Raw genomic sequence first — 14,636 nt, 5'->3', positions numbered from 1 at the left:
TCCAGCATGCCCCGGACTCAGCCCGGACTCCTGACCGACGCCCTGGACTCAGCCCAGACTCCCGACTGACGCTTTGGACTCCAGCATGCCCTGGACTCAGTCCAGACTCCCGTCCGATGCCCTGGACTCGGCCCGGACTCCCGACCGACGCCCTGGACTCAGCCCAGACTCCCGACTGACGCCCTGGACTCGGCCCAGACTCCTGTCTGACGCCCTGGACTCCAGCATGCCCTGGACTCAGCCTCAGGGGAGGACTCTAGAGACCTCCCAATACCATGAACCAGCATCAACCCACATGCACGAGTCCAGGGAGACAGAACACTCACACAACCGGTTATGAAAGCAACTTTATTCCTCACAGGCAGGCAGCAGGGAACAGCAGAAGCCTAGGATCCATAGTGAGCCGGTCCCCGAGGCTCGGAAAAGCTGCCCAGAACGAAAGGAGCCTTCTCTGTGTGCCCCGCTTCGCACCACAGCTGAGGGATCCCAAAGGTGCTCTGGGTTCCATAGCCAGGGGTGACCTGACTCACGGGGCTACAGTGTTCGGGACATCCTGCCCTAGGAGGCAGAGCCAGGGCTGTCCAGCCGGTCCCTCCCTAGACCAGGTGGTTACATTCCTGGCACATTCTTCAGGTATTCTCGAGAACCACGCATGAAAAGGGAGGGCCTTGTTCGTTCCAAGACCATCTGGGACTTCTCCTGCAGACACCAAGACAGAATAGGAAGTGGATTTATGGGATGGGGACTCCCTGTGAGGGGTAGAAGGGAGATGAAGGAGGAGCAGGTGGGGAACCCCAGGTAAGGGTGTGGTTGTGGCACCTGTGGAAGGAGAGAAAAGGAAGGTGGCTGGGCAGGACCAGCCTCAGGCTGCAGCTCAAGACCGTACTAGCCTTTCGGGAAAGAATGCCTTTTGGGGGAGCCCCTGTGCATGGAACTTTCTGAGTCTAGCACCTGCCATTGCCCAAACTGGACTTCCGGTCTCTGGCGCCTCACGTGAGGAGCTCAGGAGCTGCTGCCCCACCCGAACAACAAGTCAGCTGAGCAGACTGAAAATCAACAATTCTTCCCACAACCAAAAGAGCAGCAAAGACATGGGTACCTGGTACGCAAGGGGCTGGCAGGCGCTGGCCTGTCAATCAGGGGCCATGGTTTGCCAGAGCAGAAACGCATCAGTGGAAACCACCTCAGGAGCTTGTTCCAGGGCAGGGAAACCTGAACTGTAGCTGATGAATCCCTGGAGGCTCAGTGTGGGCAACTCCAAACTCCTCCAGGGGGACCCAGTCATGGCGGACACCACGGGGGACCCTGTCATGGCAGATACTACAGTGGGGGGGACCCTGTCATGGTGGATACCACAGTGGGGGGGACCCTGTCATGGCAGACACCACGGTGGGGGATCCAGTCATGGCGGACACCACGGTCAGGGGGGACCCTGTCATGGCAGACACCATGGTTGGGGGGGACCCAGTCATGGCAGACACCACGGCAGGGGGGGACTCAGTCATGGCGGATACCATGGTGGGGGGGACTCAGTCATGGCGGACACCACGGCAGGGGGGGACCCAGTCATGGCGGATACCATGGTGGGGGGGGACTCAGTCATGGCGGACACCATGGGGGATCCACTCATGGCGGACACCACAGGGGGAGGGGCCCAGTCATGGTGGACACCATGGGGGGACCCAGTCGTGGTGGACACCACATGTGTGTGTTTTACCCCAGGAGTTCTAACACATTCTCACAGTGAATATCAGAGAAAAATCTCATTCTGCAGATAGGAGGACAGAAAATGGAATCATTTTGAAACACAGCAGAACATTCTGTCCTTAACAAGAGCTGCCCTCAGGAGAAACTGTTACCCAAAGTATAACCTGACCGGGGAAGAGAAATATCCAACTTCCACCCCCTCGAGCCATCCTGTCCCACCTAAGAAGGTGAGGGGTGGGCAGCTGAGAAACCCTTGTGAAGTTCACAGCCCAATGCACAGGTTCACCAAAGACTGAGTCCTGGGTAGAAGGTTCTAGAATGCTTCCCCTCCCCCGACATCTTACGACCGCATCACTAAAGGCATCTTTACAGCAGGTCTTTATACTCTGTACATCATGTCTGGCTATCAAGAAAATATTACAAGACATACTAAAAATAAGGCAAAAAACAAAAACAAAAACCCACACCAGAATTTGAAGAGCCAGAACAACCACTGGAACCAGACATGGCAGGTACGTTGGAATTATCAGACCAGGAATTTAAAACAGCAATGATTAAGATGCCAAGGGCTCTCGTGGGTAAAGTAGACAGCACACAGGAACAGATGGGCAATGTAAGCAGACAGATGGAAAGTCTAGGAAGGAACCAAAAAGAAACATAGAGATAGAAAACACTGCAACAGAAATGAAGACTGCCTTTGATAGGCTCATTAGTAGACTGGACACAGCTGAGGAAAGAGCCTCTGCGCTTGAGGATAGCTCAATAGAAACTTCCAAAAGTGAAAGGCAAAGAGAACAATGACTGAAAACAAACAAACAAAAAACAAACAAACAAACAGAACAGAATATCCAAAAGCTGTAGGACACCCATAAAAGGTGTAACACGAATAATACCAGAAGCAGAAGAAAGAAAGAAGAAAGAAAAGAAAAGAAAAGAAGAAAGAAGAAAGAAAGAAAGAGGGAGGAAGGGAGGAAGGGAGGAAGGAGGCCGGGTATGGTGGCTCACGCCTGTAACCCCAGCACTTTGGGAGGCCAAGGCAGGCGGATCACGAGGTCAGGAAATTCACACCATCCTGGCTAACACGGTGAAACCCTGTCTCTACTGAAAAATACAAAAAAAACTTAGCTGGGCGTGGTGGCAGACACCTGTAGTCCCAGCTACTCGGGAGGCTGAGGCAGGAGAATGGCGTGAACCCGGGAGGCAGAGCTTGCAGTGAGCCGGGATAACGCCACTGCACTCCAGCCTGGGTGGCAGAGTGAGACTGCATCTTGAAAAAATAAATAAATAAAAATAAAATTTAAAAAAAGAAAGGAAGGAAGGAAGGAAGGACAACAAAAAACCTGAAACAATAATGACTGAGGATTCCTCCAAATTAATGTCAGACACCAAACTACAGATCCAGGAAGCTCAGGGAACAAAACAAAACAATACAAAAAAATACTCCCCCCAAAGAAAACAAACAAGTAAACAAAACGACACCTAGGCACCTCATATTTAAACTACATAAAATCAAACATGAACAAATTTTGAAAGAAGCCAGAATAAAACCTCCCAACACCAACACCTTACCTGTAGAGGAACGAAGGTAAGAATGACATCCACCTTTTCTCAGGAACCACGTGTCCGAGTCCCTTTTCTGCCACTATAACAGAACACCACAGATTAGGTAAATTATAAGGAAGTTTATTTGGCTCACAATTCTGGGAGCTGGGAAGTGCAGAGCACGGTGCCGGCGTCTGGCCAGGGTCAGTCTATGGTAGCGGGCAGAGCAGCGACGCAAGCACCGGGAGACAAAGAGAAAATCAGCCTGAACTCATCCTTTTATCAGGAGCCCACTCTCGAGACAATGAACCCACTCCTGAGATAATGGCACTAATCCATTCATGAGGGTGAAGCCTTCAGGAGCTAATCACCTCTCAGGGGTCCCACCTCTCAATATTGTCACGATGGCAATTAAATTTCAACGGGAGTTTTGGAGGGGACATCCGAACCACAGCACCACACAGCCGGAAGACAGCAGAGTGAGATATTTAAAGTGTTGAGAGAAAAAAAACCCACCAAGCTAAAATTCTGCACCCCATGAAATTATCCTTCAAAAGTGAAGGAGAAATAAAGACTTTTTCAGGAAAACAAAAATGGAGGGAATTTGTCGTCAGTAGACTTGCCTTGCAAAAGTCTTAAAAGAAGCTTTTTAGAGAGAGGAAAGTGATATAGCTCAGAAACTCAAATCTACATAAAGAAAGGAGGAGCACCAAAGAAGGAACAGTCAGGTAAACTAAAATTTTTAATATTCTTAGCTGATCTAACAGATAACAGCTCTAAATAATAACAACAATGCATTTCAATTATGTATGCTTCCTTATGTATCTTACATGTGTCTTAGGTACGTATATGCTCACATATGCTTCGACATGAGGGAAACAAATGGCTTAAATCATGCAAAGGATACGAAGAAGGAGTTAAGATGATGTTGTTGTTGTCAGGAACTCATGTTATCTGTGAAGCAGTAGAGCATTTGAAAGTAGACTTGGATTCACTGGGGATGTATTGCAAATTCCAGTGCAATCACTAACTGATATTCTAAGAAAGGAGAGAAAATAGAACTGAGGATATCAGATGCTCAATTAAAATCACAAAAGGCAGAAAAAGAGTGGGAAAAAACAGGGAAAAAGAACAAGGGCAGCAAATAGAAAACAGTAACAAAATGGCAGATATTAATCCAATTTATACGAATAATTACTTTGAACATCAATGGTCTAAACACAACAATAAAAAAACAGATTTTTGGCAGGACACAGTGGCTCACACCTGTAATCCCAGCACTTTGGGAGGCTGAGGCAGGCAGACCACATGGTCAGGAGGTCAAGACCATCCTGGCAAACATGGTGAAACCCTGTCTCTACTACAGAAAACCCAAAAATTAGGTGGGTATGGTGGTATGTACCTGTAGTCCCAGCTACTCGGGAGGCTGAGGCAGGAGACTCATTTGAACCCAGGAGGTGAAGGTTGCAGTGAGCACCACTGCACTCCAGCCTGGGCAACAAGAGTGAAACTCCATAAAATAACAAAACAAAACAAAACAAAACAACCGAGATTTTTACATCAGAGTGGATAAAAAATGATACCCAACTATGTCTTGTGTACAAGAAACACACTTTAAAGTTAGACACATATAGACTAAAAGTAAATGAGTGGAGAAAGAGATGCCACGTTTACCCTGATGGAGAGAAAGCAGGAGAAGCTCTTCTAATTCCAGACAAGGCAGACTTCAGAGCAAAGAAAGCTACCAGGGATGAAGAGAAAGCATTCCATAACGATAAAGGGGTCAAGTTGTTCAAGAAGACATAACAATCCTTAAGGGATATGCATCAAACCATGTGAGGCAGAAACTGCAAGGAGAAAGCTATGAATCCATGATCATGGTTGGAGACTTTAACACGCTCAGTCAGATATGACTGAATTGTGTCTCCCCAAAACTTTATTTATTGTGCCTTGACCTCCAACGTGACTGTTTGCAGAAAAGGCTTTTAGGAGGTAATTGAGGTGAAACGAGATCACAAGGGTGGGGTCCTAATTCAACACCACTGGTGGCTTTATAAAAAGAGGATGAGATCCTCCACCACACATGTATCAAAGAAAAGCCACGTGAGGATACAGCGAGAAGGCGGCTGTCTGTAAGCCAGGAAGAGAGCACTCACCAGGACCTGTCTGTGCTGGCACCCTGATTTTGGACTCCCAGCCTCCAGAACTATGAGAAATAAGTGTCTGCTGTTTCAGAGACCGGGCCGGTGTGGCATTTTGTTATGGCAGCCTGAGCAGAATGAGACAACTCCAATTCCGCTGAGAGGGTGGTGGGGGTGCCCGGAGGCCGTGGCCCCCACTCCTCAGTGTGGGTCTCTAGGGGGGAGGTCTGAGCAGGCACCATGGCAGCCAGTCCATGCCTCGGGCCACACAGTCCGACTTCTCCATCCACGTTGGGGGAGGAGCTCCTCATGGTTCCTGGGGCCTGTCCCCCCGAGAGAAGGCTTTGACATGCACAGTTAGTGGAGCACACCACAGCCTCCAGCCCTGCAGCTGGCCTCCATCATCACTTCTCACTGGGCCACGACAGGGGCTCCCTTCATCCTCCATCCTCGTTTTCTACCTCCTCTCCCTTGACTATCACTTCTGTAGGTCTTGGGGGCTTCCCTGGCTATGTGAGGGGACTGAGCCCCTAATGATCACACTCTTACTGGGCTGGGGTGGCTGCACCTGCCCAAGCACAGACACAGGGCAAGGGCACCTTGAGGTTGGCCTGGCCCCACGAGGTCCCTTCCTGCCTGTGTGCAGCTGCCCCACATCCTCTGCTGCTCGGGGACCAGCTTCTCTACCAGACAGCCGCTCCTCTCCCATCTCGACCCTGGATACCAGAGTCCCAGTGCCTGGCAGCAAGGACCTGAGTCGTGGCCTGTTAACAGCATGCCCCCTTAGGAGATGAGGACCCCCAGCCTTGCCAGCCAGTGTTTCAGGGACAGGAAGCACCAGGCCCCAAGGATCACTGTGGGAGAGGGGAGTAGAGAGCACCCCCACTTCTGCCTCTTGGTTCCAGACTCATGCTGGTCTTCCTGGTGAGGTCAGATGTCACATGGCGTCCTGGGTTTCGTGTACCTGGAAGGTGGTGCACTGTCCCCCGGGTTCCTGGCCTCCATCATACACGGCTGACTCCAAGTGGGGCTTCGGCTGTGCCTCCAGCAACTGACCCTCTGTGTACCTCTCAGTCCAGAAGCTTCTCCGTGGCAGGGCGGCTGATGCAGCCAGGAGTCCCTTCACCCTGGCCCTGCCTTGGTTGAACAGTTAAACACCCCGGGGCGTTGCCACTCACCACTGGGGCCTGCGCTGGCCACTTGGCCTGGCCGCCCTTCCTCAGAGGAGACGAGTGCCTCTCCAGGGGACCCTCGGGCTCTCATGTTGGCATCTGCCCTCATTCCTGTTGCTCTGCCGCCAGCATCCACCCCCTGGTGATGCCCAGACACCCTTTGCCCCACGCCTCTCCAATGCTTGAGCCACAGGCCCTGCCAGGACCTTCCCTTAACCTGTTGTTCTCCAGACGGCCGCTGGTGCCACCTTGTCCCAGGAGCTACACCTGCCTCATTCTAGCTGCAGTGCTCGCTGCTAGACCACAACAGAGCCACTATGCTCTGACATTTTAACGCCACCTCAGCAGAGTGAGGCAGGACCCAGGCGGCTTCCCCAGAGAGTTAACCCTGGAGGGAGGCACTGGTGTGATTAAGACAGAGTCAAGAACCTGGGAAGGAGCCTTCGCCCAGCTGCAGAGGGCAAAGATGCAGCCAGGGAGGGACTCTTGGAGAAAGGAATCAGCAGCTTATCTGACACGGATGCACTTGAGAATAAAGAAAGTAATACTGTGCATTAGTGTTAGCTGGCACTGCAGGCGTGGGCCACCACACCCAGCTAATTTTTGTATTTTTAGTAGAAACAAGGTTTCGTTTCACCATATTGCCTAGGCTGGTCTTGAACTCCTGGCCTCAAGTGATCTGCCCGTCTTGGCCTCCCAAAGTGCTGGGGTTACAGGCATGAGCTATTGCACCCAGCCCAGCAAAAAGCTCTTGGAAAATAGCATTCCTGAGAAAGACCAGCACCTGCTTCCCCAACACTTCACACCCAGCCTCTGCATGCTGGTGAAGGCATGATGCTTTCCTCGCTTTCCGACAGTGCACAGGTTTTGGTTGTGTAATCTCTCCCCCTTAGATGGTCCTAGGGCCACCGTCCCCCAGGTTCCTGGCCTCTGCCTCAGCCACCTCTGTCTGGCCCACCTGGGTCCATGTGGTGCCACCTGGTGCTGACCCGTCACGGGGGCTGGGAGGGCACTGTCTCCCTCTTGGCTGTTCTTTTCTGCCACTTCTAGATGGGGGTGAAATGCCACCTTGCAAGCGGCCGAGAGCACACGTGCTGAGCAACCTGCTGCGTCTCTTTGCAGCTTGTCATAAGCCAGGTGTCAGACACTAACGCTGTTTCTGGCTTTGCTGCCAATTCTTCCCTGAATCACTACTGCCTGGAATTGTATCTCCTTAATAAATGATTCACGCTTAACCCTTGTCCCAGGCTATGTTTTCTAGGAATTCCTAGAGTATCAGCTATGTTTTGCTGCATAGCAAACTGCTCCCAAATTTAGTGGGTTAAACAGTTCTATTTGCTCATGATTCTATGGGTCAGGCTTTTGGGCTGGGCTCAACTGGGCAGTTCTCTATGGTTACTGTGCAGCTTGGCCATCTGGCAGCTGACCTGGGCTGGATGTGGCAACGCCTCTCATGAGCCTGGCAGCTGGCGCCCGCCCCTGACTGGTTGGTCCAGGAGGCCTCAGCTGCTCCATGCGGCTGCTGCTACTCCAGAGGGCTAGACCTGGAGGCCTTCCCTGGGATGGTCCCGCCTGGCTCCCCGTCACTCTCTGTGGGTCAAGGTAAGTCACAGCCCAGCCTGGATTCAAGGGGCACAGAAAAAGCTTCACCTGTTAACAGAGCAGCAGTCTCATTGCAGAGGCACTAGGCAAAGACCGGAGGGATTGCGCCATCTTCACAGACATCCTGTGATGCCAATCTGAGACAACCACCATAACACTGTCCCTAACGTCATTTCGGAAGACAGCAAACAGGAATCTGGAGCCTAAATTCCAGGGAGGAAGAGATGAACTTGTGATTGCTATTTAGATTCTGTGACTGAATATCTGGGGGAAGGCGAAGGAGTCCATTGAGACAGCATTAGGATGATGAGTGAAGCTTTAATCAATGGCTATTTTGTCCATCAGCGAGGGAGCTGGGTTCTCAGCTGCACTGATGATGTTGATACTCACACCTGCAATGAGACCTTCATCCCCTGTGTCTCCCTCTCTCCCATCCCTCCTGGCTTACATTCCTACCCTGTCACCACTTTGAGGGTTTTGCTGCATCAACAGCTCTCTCTAGGTGGGTCACCTCCCCCCGACACAAAGATGCTCAGATGCCCTCCCGCAACCCTCACTGCTAAGTTCCTCAGGGGTTCTGTGTTCCCCTGACCCCCTTCCGCACCTTCCTCTTGCTCTTCACTGACTCTGCTTCAGGCTCCACCCTCATGCCCCCACCTGAGCCTGAAGGGGCAGGGCTCCTCTGCGCCACACTCCCTCCTCAGCAGTCTAACCAGGACCTGTGTGCTGTACCTGCAAAACAGGGCACATCCCATTTTCCATGTGTCAATCATCTTCCATGTGTCAATCATATTTCATGTTGTCAGTCATCTTCCACGTGTCAATCATCTACCATGTGTCAATAACATATTTCTGGCTTTTGGCCGGGCGCAGTGGCTCAAGCCTGTAATCCCAGCACTTTGGGAGGCCGAGAAGGGCGGATCACGAGGTCAGGAGATCGAGACCATCCTGGCTAACACAGTGAAACCCCGTCTCTACTAAAAAATACAAAAAACTAGCCGGGCGAGGTGGCGGGCGCCTGTAGTCCCAGCTACTTGGGAGGCTGAGGCAGGAGAATGGCGTGAACCTGGGAGGCGGAGCTTGCAGTGAGCTGAGATCCGGCCACTGCACTCCAGCCTGGGCGGCAGAGCGAGACTCCGTCTCAAAAAAAAAACAAAAAAAAACATATTTCTGGCTTTTTTATGTTTTGTCAATTTTGAACTTCCCACTCTGGTCTTTTTTCCCTCTTAGAATTAATGGAATTCCTACACCTGGCCTTAAAACCTGCCAGTTAGCTGGGTGTGGTGGTGTGTGCCTGTGGTCTCAGCTGCTCGGGTGCCGAGGCAGGAGGATCACTGCAGCCCAGGAGTTCATGTCCAGCCTGGGCCACAGAGCAAGACACTATAACTTTGAAAAGAAACCTGCCAGCTCTTCCAATTTCTGGTGAAATAAATCTTGACAAAGTAAGAAGTGAAAAAAATTCCCTCTTTGTTTACAGCTGCAGAAAAGCAGACGCAATTCTGTACCATAAACTGCCCCACAGGTCTCAAAGACACATTTGCACACCGTGTTCATAGCAGCACTGTTCGCAGCAGCTAAAACATGAAAGTGACTCAGCATCCGTCAAGGGATGAGTGGATGAGAAAATGTCCTCCATTCATACGATGGGATGTTATTCAGTCTTAAAAAGGAAGGAGATTCCGAGACACATCACAGCATGATGAACCTTGAGGACATTGTGCTGAGTAAAATAAGCCTGACACAAAAGGGCAAATACTGTGCAATTCCACTTAAAAGAGGTCCTTGGAGCAGTCACAAGTCACATTTCCAGGGACAGAAAGTGGAGTGGTAGGTGCCGGGGTGGGGTCGGGAGACGGGGAAGTGAATGTTTAATGGCGGTGAGTTTCAGTTTGGGAAGACTAAAAGGTTCTGGAGATGAAACCTTTTACATCCTTTTACATATTAAACCTTTTACATATTGAATATATTCATTATGTGCAGCCATCATGAATACACTGAATACCTCTGAATTGCATACTTAAAATGGTTAAGATGGTACATTTTATGTTTATGTACTTTACCACAATGCATTGTTTTTCTTCTTTTGGGAAAAAAGAGGCAATGCTGAACCCTGAGAAAAGTTGTGCATGACTCGGGAGGGGAAGGCCCTTCCTGCAGGAGCCCCCAGCAGCGTCGGCCTCACAGAGAAACAATCCAGGCCTCAGCACTCGCCTGCAGACTCCAGACTGCAGAGGGTTGGGAAGACTCTGCCTGTGGCCCTCGCTCTCAGAGCCCTGTTCTGCAAATCCAAGCAGATCAGCAGCCTTTCTGACGTCTACACTGGTTTACTGTTGGCGACGTTTAAACGACCACACATGTTCTAAAGTAAAAAATAGAACACTGGGCCGGGTGCAGGGGCCCACGCCTGTAATCTCAGCACTTTGGGAGGCTGAGGTGGGCGGATCACCTGAGGTCAGGAGTTTGAGACCAGCCTGGAAAACATGGCAAAACCCCGTCTCTACTAAAAACACAAAAATTAGGCGTAGTGGTGGGTGCCTGTAATCCAAGCTACTTGTGTGGCTGAGTCACGAGACTCACTTGAACCTATGGGTAGAGGTTGCAGTGAGCTGTGATTGTGCCACTGCACTCTAGCCTGGGCAACAGCGCAAGACTTGATCTCAAAAAAACAAAAACAAAAAACGTTTATCATGTTTTTTGATAAATATGAGATTGCAGCAATTCAGTCCCATTCGCAGGGTCCACTTCTGATTCTAGTTCTCTTGCTGTTTCCACATCTGCAGTGACTTCCTCCACTGAAGTCTTCAACTCCTCACAGCCATCCTTGAGGGCTGAGATCAGCTTCTCCCAAACTCCTGTTCATGTTGCTGTTGTAACCTCCTCCCGTGAATCGTGAACGTTCTTAATGGCATCTAGAATGGTGAATCCTTTCGAGAAGGTTGTCGGTGAACTTGCCAGATCCATCAGAGGAATCACCGTCTGTGGTTGCTATGACCTTAGAAATGTTTTCGTTGTTGTTGTTGTTTGTCTTGTTTTGTTCTTAAACAAAGTCTTGCTGTGTCGCCCAGGTTGGAGTGCAGTGGTGCTCACTGCAACCTCTGTCTCCTGGGTTCAAGTGATTCTCCTGCCTCAGCCTCCCGAGTAGCTGAGATCACAGGCACCCGCCACCATGCTCGGCTAATTTTTGTATTTTTAGTAGAGACAGGGTTTCACCATGTTAGCCAGGATGGTCTTGAACTCCTGACCTCAGGTGAGCCGCCTGCCTCGACCTCCCAAAGTGCTGGGATTACAGGCGTGAGCCACTGTGCCCGGCCAGAAATGTGTTTCTTAAATAGTAAGACTTGGAAGTTGACACAACTCCTTGATCCAAGGGCTGCAGAATGGATGTTGTTTTGGCAGCCATGAAAGCAGCACGACTGTGTACGTCTCTGTTAGAGCTCTGGGAATTGGGTGCATTGTCAATGAATATATATATGTATTTTGAGACAGGGTCTCACTGTCACCCAGGCTGGAGTGCAGAGGTGTGATCCTGGCTGACCAGCTTTGACCTCCCTGGCTCAAGTGATCCTCCCACCTCAGCCTCCTGAGTAGCTGAGCCCACAGGCATGAGCTACCATGTCTGGCTGATTTTAAATTTTTTTTATAAAGATAGCGTCTCCTTATGTTGCTCAGGCTGGTCTCGAATTCCGAGGCTCAAGTGATCCTCCTGCCTCAGCTTCCCCAAGTTCTGGGATTACAAGCGTGAACCATGATGCCCAGACTCCTACTAATATTATGAAAGGAATCTTGTTTTCCCAAGCAATAGTTCTCAACAGTGGGCGTAATGGATTCCATAAACCATCCGTGAACAGCTGTGCTACCATCCAGGCCTTGTTGCTCCATTTCTAGAGCAGGCAGAGTGCATGTTGCGTCATTCTTAAGGGCCCCAGGATTTTCTGAATGGCGAATAAGCACCGGCTTCAATTTGAGGCCACCAGCGCTCACAAGAGGCTCAGCCTGTCCTGTGAAGCTTCGAAGCCAGGCATTGGCTTCTCTCCAGCTATGAAAGTCTTATTTGGCGTCTTCTTCCAACAGAAAACTATGAGTCTACGTAAAAAGTCTGTGTAGCGTGGCCACCTTCATCCATGATCTCAGCGGGATGTTCCAGGTAACTTGCTGCAGCTTCTCCGTCAGTACCTGCTGCCCCACCTCAAACTTTCATGTTACGGAGATGATTTCTTTCCTTCAACCTCACAAGCCAACCTCTGTTTGCTTCAGAGTCTTCTTCTGCAGCTTCCTCACCTCTCTCAGCCTCCACAGAATTTAAAAGTCGGGGCCTTGCTGTAGATTAGGCTTTGGCTTAAGGCTTTGGCTCCAGCCTTCTTGGCACCAAGGGCCGGTTTCGTGGAAGGCAATTTTTCCAGGGACTAGGGGTCGGGGGAAGGTTTGGGATGAAGCTGTTGCACCTCAGATCATCAGGCGTTAGTTAGATCCCACAAGGAGTGTGCAACCTCCATCCCTCGCATGTGGAATTCACAGTGGGGTTCGCACGGTTCTGAGAATCTAATGCTGCTGCTGATCTGACTCTCCTGCCGCTCACCTCCTGCTGTGTGGCCTGAGCACTGGGGACCCCTGGCTTAAGGGAATATTGTGGTGGTTTGATCATTCCATCCAGGCCATTGAAACCTTCTCCCTCTCGGCGATTTGGCTGTTTCGCTTTTTAGTCATGTGTTCTGGCGGGTAGCGCTTTCAATCTCCTTCAAGAACTTTTTTGTATTCACAGCTTGGCTCACTGCTTGGTGCATGAGCCTAGATTTCCACCTATCTCGGCTTTCAACATGCCTTTCTCACTGAGCCTAGTCATGTCTGGCTTGTGATTGACCATTCACTTGAGGACTTAGAGGTCACTGTAGGATTATTGGTTGGTCTAATTTCAAATTACTGTTTCTCAGGGAATAGGGAGGCCCAAGGAAAGAGAGACAGGGAGGAACGGCTGGTCCATGGAGCAGTCAAAACACACACAGCATTCATCAATTAAGTTCACTTTCTTATATGTGTGGTTCATGGAGCCCTAAAACAATGACCATAGTACCTTCAAAGATCACCAACCACAGACCACCATAAAGATACCATCATCATAAAGTTCGACACATTGCAAAAATGACTAACGTGACTCAGAGATGTGAGTGAGCTCACACTGTTGGAAACATGGCACAGGTGGGCTTGCTCAACGCAGGGCGGCCACGGACCTTCAACAGTCAAACACGTGGTACCTGCAAAGTGCGGGAAAGTGAACACAATGAAACAAGGTGGCCCGCATCTTTTAAAATCTGTCCTCGGCCGGGCGTGGTGGCTCACACCTGTAATCCCAGCACTTTGGGAGGCTGAGGTGGGCGGATCACGAGGTCAGGAGATCGAGACCATCCTGGCTAACGTGGTGAAACCCCGTCCCTACTAAAAATACAAAAAATTAGCCAGGTGTGATGGTGGGCGCCTGTAGTCCCAGCTACTTGGGAGGCTGAGGTAGGAGAATGGCGTGAACCTGGGAGGCGGAGCTTGCAGTGAGCCGAGATCGCGCCACTGCACTCCAGCCTGAGCGATAGAGCAAGACTTTGTCTTAAAAAAAAAAAAAAAAACTGTGTCCTCATTTAAAATTGGGTTGTCGCTGTGCACGGTGGTTCACGCCTGTAATCCCAGCACTTTGGGAGGCCAAGGTGGGTGGATCATTTGAATCCAGGAGTTTGAGACCAGCTTGGGCAACATAGTTAGACCCCAACTCTGCAAAACAATTAAAAATTAGCTGGGTGCGATGGTGTACACCTGTAGTCCCAGCTACTCAGGAAGCAGAAGTGGGTGAATTGCTTGAGCCTGGAATGTTAAGGCTTCATTGAGCTATGGTGGTGCCACTGCACTCCAGCCTAGGCAACAGAATGATATCCTGTCTCAAAAAAAAAAAACAAAAAAAAACCAAACCTCAAAGCAAATTGGATTGTTTGTTTACTTATTACAGTAGCTTCTCCTTATCTGTGGGGTATACATTCCAAGACCCCCAATGAACTCTTGAAACCATGGATAGTACTGAATTCTATACATACTACATTTTTTTCCTATAAATATATACCTATGGTAAAGTTTAATGTACAAACTAGGCAAAGTAAGAGATTAACAATAACTAATAACAAAATAGAACAATTATAACAATAAACTGTAATAAAAGTTATGTGAATGTGGGCTCTGTCTCCTTCTCTCAAAATATCTTGTTGTGCGTAATATTTTCTGACCACAGTCTACTGCTGGTAACTGAAGCCACAGAAAGTGGAACCACAGATAAGCGCGTGGCGGGGGGTACTGTAATGCATTTTGTTGTTTATATATTCCAGACGTAAATCCTTTATCAGATATGTGATTTTAAAATACTTTCTTCCAGTCAGTGAATTGCCTTTTTATTCTGTTAACAGCATCTTCCCAAGAGCAGATGCTTTTAATTCTGATGAAG

At 49.8% G+C, this 14,636-nt stretch overlaps 1 long non-coding RNA gene across 1 annotated transcript in view; it reads right to left on the bottom strand.

Moving 5' to 3' along the window:
- Window positions 1-337: 337 nt before the first annotated feature.
- Window positions 338-14,636, bottom strand: part of LOC101867236 (uncharacterized) — a 39,277-nt gene continuing 24,978 nt past the window's right edge. Inside the window, exons 4-5 of the long non-coding RNA XR_012434536.1 lie at window positions 3,277-3,349; window positions 338-699 (exon numbers count right to left, since the gene is read on the bottom strand). This is a non-coding gene — a long non-coding RNA (uncharacterized lncRNA). The remainder of the gene's footprint in view (window positions 700-3,276; window positions 3,350-14,636) is intronic.

Source organism: Macaca fascicularis, chromosome 5, assembly GCF_037993035.2.
Source record: "Macaca fascicularis isolate 582-1 chromosome 5, T2T-MFA8v1.1".
NCBI classification, from domain to species: Eukaryota; Metazoa; Chordata; class Mammalia; order Primates; family Cercopithecidae; genus Macaca; species Macaca fascicularis.
This window is presented reverse-complemented; position numbering and strand designations above follow the sequence as displayed.